Source organism: Lolium perenne, chromosome 7 (genome assembly GCF_019359855.2).
Source record: "Lolium perenne isolate Kyuss_39 chromosome 7, Kyuss_2.0, whole genome shotgun sequence".
NCBI classification, from domain to species: Eukaryota; Viridiplantae; Streptophyta; class Magnoliopsida; order Poales; family Poaceae; genus Lolium; species Lolium perenne.
The window spans coordinates 209,703,510-209,714,529 of NC_067250.2; positions in this window are offsets into that span (position 1 = coordinate 209,703,510).

Consider the following 11,020-nt stretch of genomic DNA (forward strand, 5'->3'; position numbering starts at 1 on the left):
CATCGTGAGTACATCAACACCCCGATCACGAACTATGCTCAGATGAAGACGATCTTCACGCCCCGGTTTGTCTGCAAGTGATACGTTGCAAACGTATCTATAATTTTTGATGTTGGATGCTTGTTTTACACCAATTTATATATGTTTTACTCACACTTTGTTGCACTTTTATATATTTTCCGGCACTAACTATTAACAAGATGTCACAGTGTCAGTTCCCTGTTTTCTGCTGTTTTGTATTTTATTTATCTTCCAAATTAAAAAAAATCATGAGAAAATTAGTTAGTAAAGCTCTCACGAACTTGATGGCACATTTACTTTTCTTGCACTTAATAAACTTGAGTCATTGTGACTATCTTATGAAGTCTATATGCTTGCAAATTGCGAGTTGGGAGTTAGCACAACCATGCTTTGATGGGGAACACTTTCAACATTGCACTTATTCCTATTTAGTTGATGTCATGTTCTTTTGTTTATGGATGCCTAGCGGTGCAAAATAAAATGGAAACTTGTAAGTCCATGGAGTTTGTATATATGTTAGAGAAACACCTGGGCCGCCAATTTAAGCCATGCATCATTCAAGGTGGAAATTTACAGCGAACCATAGTGAGCATTCTATGAAGCATCTTCAATAAAGAGCTATGCCCATAGTAAATAAAATAATTGCTGAGAAGCTCATTGTCTGTTTGTCTTGTCATTTTGGTATGGGATTGCTCCTATGCAGGAGTACTTTCATATCATGGGGCAGGAGGTACCCCGTTGGCGTTCTCAATGATACATGTATACTTACAATGACAAGAACTTATTTGGGACCTAAGTTGAGTAGCATAAGGTTTAGGTACTCGTATTCAAGGGGCATGAGATTTTCAACTTGTGATTTGTCAAGCATATAACTCATATTTGCCCTCACATTAACTTTAGCTATTCAAGATGCTTATGATAGGGGTAATGAGAGCTCAAAGCTAATGAGTACCATACTTTTTGGAATTATAAAACTTTTTAATCTTGCTTCCTCTGCAAAGAGCCTTTCTTTTACTTTTATGTTGAGTCTTCATCTTCTTGTTTATGCACCAATTAAGAGAGGATAGTTGTCATTCTTAGTATAATGTGCATAGTTCCAAAATTATTAGTGATTGATTCATGATTATGCTATTGCTTGTTCTTAAATTACTTGTATCTAGTCACCCTTTGAACTTTAAAGGTCTCCTAGTATTTATGTTTTGCTACTTTATAAAGGACATGTTGAGTACCACTTTGCTATGTTTTCTCTATGCTCATAAACAAACAATTTCTTTCAATGCACAATTATTCATGATCCTTTGTTTGAGTTACTTCTCATGTTATAACATGGTTGCTAAGTTCTATTGTTAGAATTATATTTATCATGCCTATGTTTAGAGTACTTTAATCCCAGCTTACAATGCTTTATAATAACTTGATCAAGATTGTGTTGGCTTCATGTCACACCTCAAAAATTATTTTGTTATCACTTACCTACTCGAGGACGAGAAGGAGTTAAGATTGGGGATGCTAATACGTTGCAAACGTATCAACTTGTTTTACACCAATTTATATATGTTTTGCTCACACTTTGTTGCACTTTTATACATTTTCCGGCACTAACCTATTAACAAGATGCCACAATATCAGTTCCATGTTTTCTGTTGTTTTGTATTTCATAAAAGTTGTACAGGAAATATTCTCGAAATTGGACGAAACAAAAGCCGAAGTCAATATTTTACCGTAACGAAGACAGAGTCCAGAGGGGGGACGAAGAGGAGGCATAGGGTGGCCAGACCATGCCTTGGTGCGGCCAGGCCTAGGCCCGCGCCAAGGGGTGGTGTGGGCCCCCTGGCCTCCACCGACCTTGCACTTCCGCCTATTTATTCACGATGTTAGGAAAAACCTAAACACCCGAGCCTCCATCCACGAAAAGTTCCGTCGTGACCGCCATTGCAGACCCTAGCTCGGGAGGGTTCTGAAGCTCTTCCTGGCATCCTGCCGGAGGAGGAGATCATCACCGGAGGCCTCTACATCGCCATGCCCGCCTCTGAAGTGATGCGTGAGTAGTTCATCCCTGGACCATGGGTCCATAGTAGTAGCTAGATGGTTGCCTTCTCCAATTTATGTTTCATGTTTAGATCTTGTGAGCTGCCTATCATGATCAAGATCATCCTTATGTAATGCTACATGTTGTGTTTGCTAGGCTCCGATGAATATTGGATACTATGTTGAGATCGATTATATGTATTTGTCATATGTTATTTGTGATCTTGCATGCTCTCCATTGCTAGTAGTTGCTCTGGCCAAGTAAATGCTTGTGACTCCAAGAGGGAGTATTTATGCTAGATAGTGATGTCTACTCACGCTTCTTTTCCTGTAGACAGTGTTGGGCCTCCAAGAGCAGAGGTTTGTAGAACATCAGCAAGTTTTCCCTTAAGTGGATCACCCAAGGTTTATCGAACTCATGGATGAAGAGGTCAAAGATATCCCTCTCAAGCAACCCTGCATTCACGATACAGGAAGTCTCTTGTGTCCCCAACACACCTAATACACTTGTAAGATGTATAGGTGCACTAGTTCGGCGAAGAGATAGTGAAATACAAGTGGTATGAATGAATATGAGCAGTAATAATGGCGCCAGAAAATAGCTTGCTGGCGTGCAGTTGATGGTGGTAATATTGCAGGAAGTAAAGATGCAGTAGAACAGTAAATAATCGATGATTGCAGTATTTGGAAACAAGGCCTAGGGATCATACTTTCACTAGCGGACACTCTCAACATTGATCACATAATAAAACCACTCTACACTCTCTTGTTGGATGATGAACACCATTAATTGTGTAGGGCTACAAGAGCACCTCAATGCCGGAGTTAACAAGCTCCACAACATTCGATGTTCATGTTTAAATAACCTTAGAATGCATGATAGACCAACGTAATTATACCAAGTACTAACATAGCATGCACACCGTCACCGACAGACTATGAAAGGAGGAATAGATCACATCAATACTATCATAGTAATAGTTAACTCCATAATCTACAAGAGATTACAATCATAAACTACGCCAAGTACTACATGATGCACACTGTCACCATTACATCATGGAGGAGGAATAGAGTACTTTAATAACATCACTAGAGTAGCACATAGATTAATAGTGATACAAAGCTCATCATGTGAATCTCAATCATGTAAGGCAGCTCATGAGATCATTGTATTGAAGCACATGGGAGAGAGATTAACCACATAGCTACCGGTACAACCCTTAGCCTCGATGGAGAACTACTCCCTCCTCATGGGAGACAGCAGCGGTGATGAAGATGGCGGTGGTGTCGATTGGAGATGCCTTCCGGGGGCACTTCCCCGTCCCGGCGGCGTGCCGGAACAGAGACTTCTGTTCCCCAGATCTTGGCTTCGCGATGGCGGCGGCTCTGGAAGGTTTCTCGTACCGTGGCTTATTCCGCTAGGGTTTTCGCGACGGAGTCCTTAAGTAGGCGGAAGGGCAGCCTCGGAGGGGCCCTGGTGGGACCACACAATAGGGTGGCGCGGCCCCCCCTCTGGCCGCGCCGACCTGGCGTGTGGGCCCCCCAGGGCTCCCCTCTCGTCCCTCTCTGGCTCTCTGGAAGCTTCCGTGAAATATAAGATGTTGGGCATTGATTTCGTCCAATTCCGAGAATATTTCCTTACTAGGATTTCTGAAACCAAAAACAGCAGAAAACAGGAACTGGCACTTCGGCATCTTGTCAATAGGTTAGTTCCGGAAAATGCATAATAATGACATAAAGTGTGTATAAAACATGTGTGTATCATCATAAAAGTAGCATGGAACATAAGAAATTATAGATACGTTGGAGACGTATCAGCATCCCCAAGCTTAGTTCCTACTCGTCCTCGAGTAGGTAAACGATAACAAAGATAATTTCTGAAGTGACATGCTACTTACATAATCTTGATCATACTATTGTAAAGCATATGAGATGAATGAAGTGATTCAAAGCAATGGTAAAGACAATGAGTAAACAACTGAACCATATAGCAAAGACTTTTCATGAATAGTACTTTCAAGACAAGCATCAATAAGTCTTGCATAAGAGTTAACTCATAAAGCAATAGATTCAAAGTAAAGGCATTGAAGCAACACAAAGGAAGATTAAGTTTCAGCGGTTGCTTTCAACTTGTAACATGCATATCTCATGGATAATTGTCAACATAAAGTAATATGATGAATGCAAATATGCAAGCATGTAAGAATCAATGCACAGTTAACACAAGTGTTTGCTTCTAAGATAGAAGGAAGTAGGTAAACTGACTCAACATAAAATTAGAAGAATGGCCCTTCGAAGAGGGAAGCATGGATTGGTATATTTGTGCTAGAGCTTTTATTTTGAAAACAAGAAACAATTTTGTCAACGGTAGTAATAAAGCATATGTGTTATGTATAAGATATCCTATAAGTTGCAAGCCTCATGCATAGATTACCAATAGTGCCCGCACCTTGTCCTAATTAGCTCGGATTTTCATGGATTATCATCGCAATACATATGTTTTAACCAAGTATCACAAAGGGGTACCTCTATGCCGCCTGTACAAAGGTCTAAGGAGAAAGCTCGCATTGGATTTCTCGCTTTTGATTATTCTCAACTTAGACATCCATACCGGGACAACATAGACAACAGATAATGGACTCCTCTTTAATGCATAAGCATTCAACAACAGATAATATTCTCATAAGAGATTGAGGATTGTTGTCCAAAACTGAAACTTCCACCATGGATCATGGCTTTAGTTAGCGGCCCAATGTTCTTCTCTAACAATATGCATGCTCAAACCATTCAACTCATGATAAATCACCCTTACTTCAGACAAGACGAACATGCATAACAACTCACATGATATTCAACAAAGGATAGTTGATGGCGTCCCCAGGAACATGGTTATCGCACAACAAGCAACTTAATAAGAAGTAAGATACATAAGTACATATTCAATACCACAATAGTTTTTAAGCTATTTTTCCCATGAGCTATATGATTGCAAAGACAAAGAATGGAATTTTAAAGGTAGCACTCAAGCAATTTACTTTGGAATGGCAGAGAAATACCATGTAGTAGGTAGGTATGGTGGACACAAGTGGCATAGTTTTTGGCTCAAGGATTTGGATGCACGAGAAGTAATCCCTCTCAATACAAGGCTTAGGCTAGCAAGGTTGTTTGAAGCAAACACAAGTATGAACCGGTACAGCAAAACTTACATAAGAACATATTGCAAGCATTATAAGACTCTACACTGCCCTCCTTGTTGTTCAAACCCTTACCAGAAAATATCTAGACCTTAGAGAGACCAATCATGCAAACCAAATTTTAGCAAGCTCTATGTATTTCTTCACTAATAGGTGCAAAGTATATGATGCAAGAGCTTAAACATGATCTATATGAGCACAACAATTGCCAAGTATCAAATTATCCAAGACATTATACCAATCACCACATGTAGCATTTTCTGTTTCCAACCATATAACAATTAACGAAGCAGTTTCAACCTTCGCCATGAACATTAAGAATAAAGCTAAGAACACATGTGATGCAACAACGGAGCGTGTCTCTCTCCCACACAAGCATGATCTTTATTCAGAGAATGAAAATAACAAAAATGAAAATAAAAGCACACAGACGCTCCAAGTAAAGTACATAAGATGTGACGGAATAAAAATATAGTTTCACTAGAGGTGACATGATAATTTGTCGATGAAGAAGGGGATGCCTTGGGCATCCCCAAGCTTAGATGCTTGAGTCATCTTGAAATATGCAGGGATGAACCACAGGGGCATCCCAAGCTTAGACTTTTCACTCTTCTTGATCCTATTATATCATCCTCTTCTATTGACCATTGAAAACTTCCTCCACACCAAACTCAAAACAAACTCATTAGAGGTTAGTGCATAATCAAAAATTCACATGTTCAGAGGTGACACAATCATTCTTAACAATTCTGGACATTGCCCAAAGCTACTGGAAGTTGATGGAACAAAGAAATCCATCCAACACAGCAAAAGAGGCAATGCGAAATAAAAGGCAGAATCTGTCAAAACAGAACAGTCCGTAAAGACGATTTTTTTAGAGGCACTGGACTTGCTCAGATGAAAATGCTCAAATTGAATGAAAGTTGCGTACATATCTGAGGATCACGCAGGTAAATTGGCAGATTTTTCTGAGTTACCTACAGAGAACCCTGCCCAAATTCGTGACAGACAGAAATCTGTTTCTGCGCAGTAATCCGAATCTAGTATCAACCTTGCTATCAAAGACTTTACTTGGCACAACAATGCAATAAAGTAAGATAAGGAGAGGTTGCTACAATAGTAACAACTTCCAAGACTCAAATATAAAACAAAATTGTTGTAGTAAAATAAAAACATGGGTTATCTCCCAAGAAGTGCTTTCTTTATAGCCATTAAGATGGGCTCAGCAAATTTAATGATGCACTCCCAAGAAATAAGAGTTGAAGCAAAAGAGAGCATCAAGAAGCAAATTCAAAACACATTTAAGTCTAACCCACTTCCTATGCATAGGAATCTTGTAAATAAACAAATTCACGAAGAACAAAGTGACAAGCATAGGAGGATAAAACAAGTGTAACTTCAAAAATATCAGCATATAGAGAGGTGTTTTAGTAACATGAAAATTTCTACAACCATATTTTCCTCTCTCATAAAGATTTTCAGTAGCATCATGAACAAACTCAACAATATAATTATCAAATGAAACATTCTTATCATGAGCTACATGCATAAAATTATTATTACTCTCCACATAAGCATAGTCAATCTTATTAGTGATAGTGGGAGCAAATTCAACAAAGTAGCTATCATTATTATTCTCATCATCAAATATAGGAGGCATATTGTAATCATAATTAAATTTATCCTCCATAGTAGGCGGCACCAAAAGACCACTGTCATTATAATCATCATAAAATAGGAGGCAAAGTATCATCAAAGAAAATTTTCTCCTCAATGCTTGGGGGACTAAAAATATCATGCTCATCAAAACCAGCTTCCCCAAGCTTAGAATTTTCCATATCATTAGCAACAATGGTGTTCAAAGCGTTCATACTAATATTATTGCTACTAGCATGCAAATAAGGTTCCATAGGTTTTTTAATTTTCGCAGCAAACAATCCATGTCTTAACTCAGGAAATAAATTAAAAAGCTCACTGTTACTTTCCATTATGCCTAGCTAGTGAAAAACAAGAAACAAAAAGATGCAATTGCAGGATCTAAAGGAAATAGCTTCGAGCACTTACAACGGCACCAGAAAATAACTTAGTTACCTGGGACCAGAGTGTGAGTGCCTTTTACCTTTCCTCCCCGGCAACGGCGCCAGAAAATAGATTGATGTCTACTCACGCTTCTTTTCTTGTAGACAGTGTTGGGCCTCCAAGAGCAGAGGTTTGTAGAACAGCAGCAAGTTTTCCCTTAAGTGGATCACCCAAGGTTTATCGAACTCAGGGAGGAAGAGGTCAAAGATATCCCTCTCAAGCAACCCTGCAATCACGATACAAGAAGTCTCTTGTGTCCCCAACACACCTAATACACTTGTCAGATGTATAGGTGCACTAGTTCGGCGAAGAGATAGTGAAATACAAGTGGTATGAATGAATATGAGCAGTAATAACGGCGCCAGAAAATAGCTTGCTGGCGTGCAGTTGATGGTGGTAATATTGCAGGAAGTAAAGATGTAGTAGAACAGTAAATAAGCGATGATTGCAGTATTTGGAGACAAGGCCTAGGGATCATACTTTCACTAGTGGACACTCTCAACATTGATCACATAATAAAACCACTCTACACTCTCTTGTTGGATGATGAACACCATTAATTGTGTAGGGCTACAAGAGCACCTCAATGCCGGAGTTAACAAGCTCCACAACATTCGATGTTCATGTTTAAATAACCTTAGAATGCATGATAGACCAACGTAATTATACCAAGTACTAACATAGCATGCACACCGTCACCGACAGACTATGAAAGGAGGAATAGATCACATCAATACTATCATAGTAATAGTTAACTCCATAATCTACAAGAGATTACAATCATAAACTACGCCAAGTACTACATGATGCACACACTGTCACCATTACATCATGGAGGAGGAATAGAGTACTTTAATAGCATCACTAGGGTAGCACATAGATTAATAGTGATACAAAGCTCATCATATGAATCTCAATCATGTAAGGCAGCTCATGAGATCATTGTATTGAAGCACATGGGAGAGAGATTAACCACATAGCTACCGGTACAGCCCTTAGCCTCGATGGAGAACTACTCCCTCCTCATGGGAGACAGCAGCGGTGATGAAGATGGCGGTGGTGTCTGATACGTCTCCGACGTATCGATAATTTCTTATGTTCCATGCCACATTATTGATGATATCTACATGTTTTATGCACACTTTATGTCATATTCATGCATTTTCTGGAACTAACCTATTAACAAGATGCCGAAGTGCCAGTTCCTCGTCTGCTGTTTTTGGTTTCAGAAATCCTAGTAACGAAATATTCTCGGAATCGGACGAAATCAACGCCCAAGTTCCTATTTTCACCGGAAGCATCCAGAACACCCGGGAAGGACCAGAGGGGGGGCACTGGGCCCCCAGATGATAGGGTGGCGCGGCCCACCCCCTGGCCGCGCTGCCCTATGGTTTCGTCGCCCCTTCGACCCTCCTGCGCCGCCTCTTTGCCTATATAAAGCCCCTGGATCGAAAACCCTGATACGTTCGGCGAAAACCACAGAAACCTTCCAGAGCCGCCGCCATCGCGAGGCCAAGATCTGGGGGACAGGAATCTCTGTTCCGGCACGCTGCCGGAACGGGGAAGTGCCCCCGGAAGGCTCCTCCATCGACACCGCTGCCATCTCCACCGCCATCTTCATCACCGCTGCTGCTCCCATGAGGAGGGAGTAGTTCTCCATCGAGGCTCGGGGCTGTACCGGTAGCTATGTGGTTCATCTCTCCCATGTACCTCAATACAATAATCTCATGAGCTGCTTTACATGATTGAGATTCATATGAGTTTGTATCACAATTTATCTATGTGCTACTCTAGCAAAGTTATTAAAGTAGTTCTATTCCTCCTGCACGTGTGTAAAGGTGACAGTGTGTGCACCGTGTTAGTACTTGGTTTATGCTATGATCATGATCTCTTGTAGATTATGAAGTTAACTATTGCTATGATAGTATTGATGTGTACTATTCCTCCTACATAAGCATGAAGGTGACAGTGTGCATGCTATGTTAGTACTTGGTTAGTCGAATTGATCTTTCATGCACTCTAAGGTTACTTAAATATGAACATTGAATTGTGGAGCTTGTTAACTCCGGCATTGAGGGTTCGTGTAATCCTACGCAATGTGTTCATCATCCAACAAGATTGTAGAGTATGCATTTATCTATTCTGTTATGTGATCAATGTTGAGAGTGTCCACTAGTGAAAGTCTAATCCCTAGGCCTTGTTCCTAAATACTGCTATCGCTGCTTGTTTCTTTTTCTTTGTGTTACTACTGCTGCAATACTACCACCATCAACTACACGCCAGCAAGCTATTTTCTGGCACCGTTGCTACTCCTCCTATATATTCATACCACATGTATTTCACTATCTCTTCGCCGAACTAGTGCACCTATTTGGTGTGTTGGGGACACAAGAGACTTCTTGCTTTGTGGTTGCAGGGTTGCATGAGAGGGATATCTTTGACCTCTTCCTCCCTGAGTTCGATAAACCTTGGGTGATCCACTTAAGGGAAAACTTGCTGCTGTTCTACAAACCTCTGCTCTTGGAGGCCCAACACTGTCTACAGGAAAAGGAGGGGGAAGTAGACATCAAGCTATTTTCTGGCGCCGTTGCCGGGGACCAGAAAGCTACACAACAGGGATTTCCTCCCTCGTCAACCCCGCGCCAGTCCTGGACAGCATCAAGTATTTTCTGGCGCCCTTGCCGGGGAGGAAAGGTAAAAGGTACTCACACTCCGGATCTCGGCTACTAAGCTATTTCCCGGCGCTGTAAGTACTCGAAGCTATTTCCTTTAGATCCTGCAATTGCAACTTTTTGTTTCTTGTTTACACTAGTTTGGCATAATGGACAACAATGAGCTTTTTACTCTATTTCCTGATTTAAGACATGGATGGTTTGATCCGAAAATTAAAAAACCCATGGAACATGTTAGTATGAACACTTTGAATACCATTGTTGCTAATGATATGGAAAATTCTAAGCTTGGGGAAGCTGGTTTTGATGAGCATGATCTTTTTAGTCCCCCGGGCAATGAGGAGGAAATTTACTTTGATGATACTTTGCCTCCTATTTATGATGATTATAATGATAGTAGTCTTTTGTTGCCACCTGTTATGGAGGATAAATTTAATTATGATTACAATATGCCTCCTATATATGATGATAGCTACTTTGTTGAATTTGCTCCCACTATTACTAATAAAATTGATTATGCTTATGTGGAGAGTAACAATTTTATGCATGAGACTCATGATAAGAATGCTTTATGTGATAGTTATATTGTTGAGTTTGCTCATGTTGCTACTGAAAGTTATTATGAGAGAGGAAAATATGGTTGTAGAAATTTTCATGTTACTAAAATGCCTCTCTATGTGCTGAAATTTTTCAAGCTATACTTGTTTTATCTTCCTATGCTTGTTACTTTGCTCTTCATGAACTTGTTTATTTACAAGATTCCTATGCATAGGAAGCATGTTAGACTTAAATGTGTTTTGAATTTGCCTCTGGATGCTCTCTTTCGCTTCAATTACTATTTCTTATGAGTGCATCATTAAAACTGCTGAGCCCATCTTAATGGCTATAAAGAAAGAACTTCTTGGGAGATAACCCATGTGTTATTTTGCTACAGTACTTTGTTTTATATTTGTGTCTTTGAAGTTGTTTACTACTGTAGCAACCTCTCCTTATCTTAGTTTAGTGTTTTGTTGTGCCAAGTAA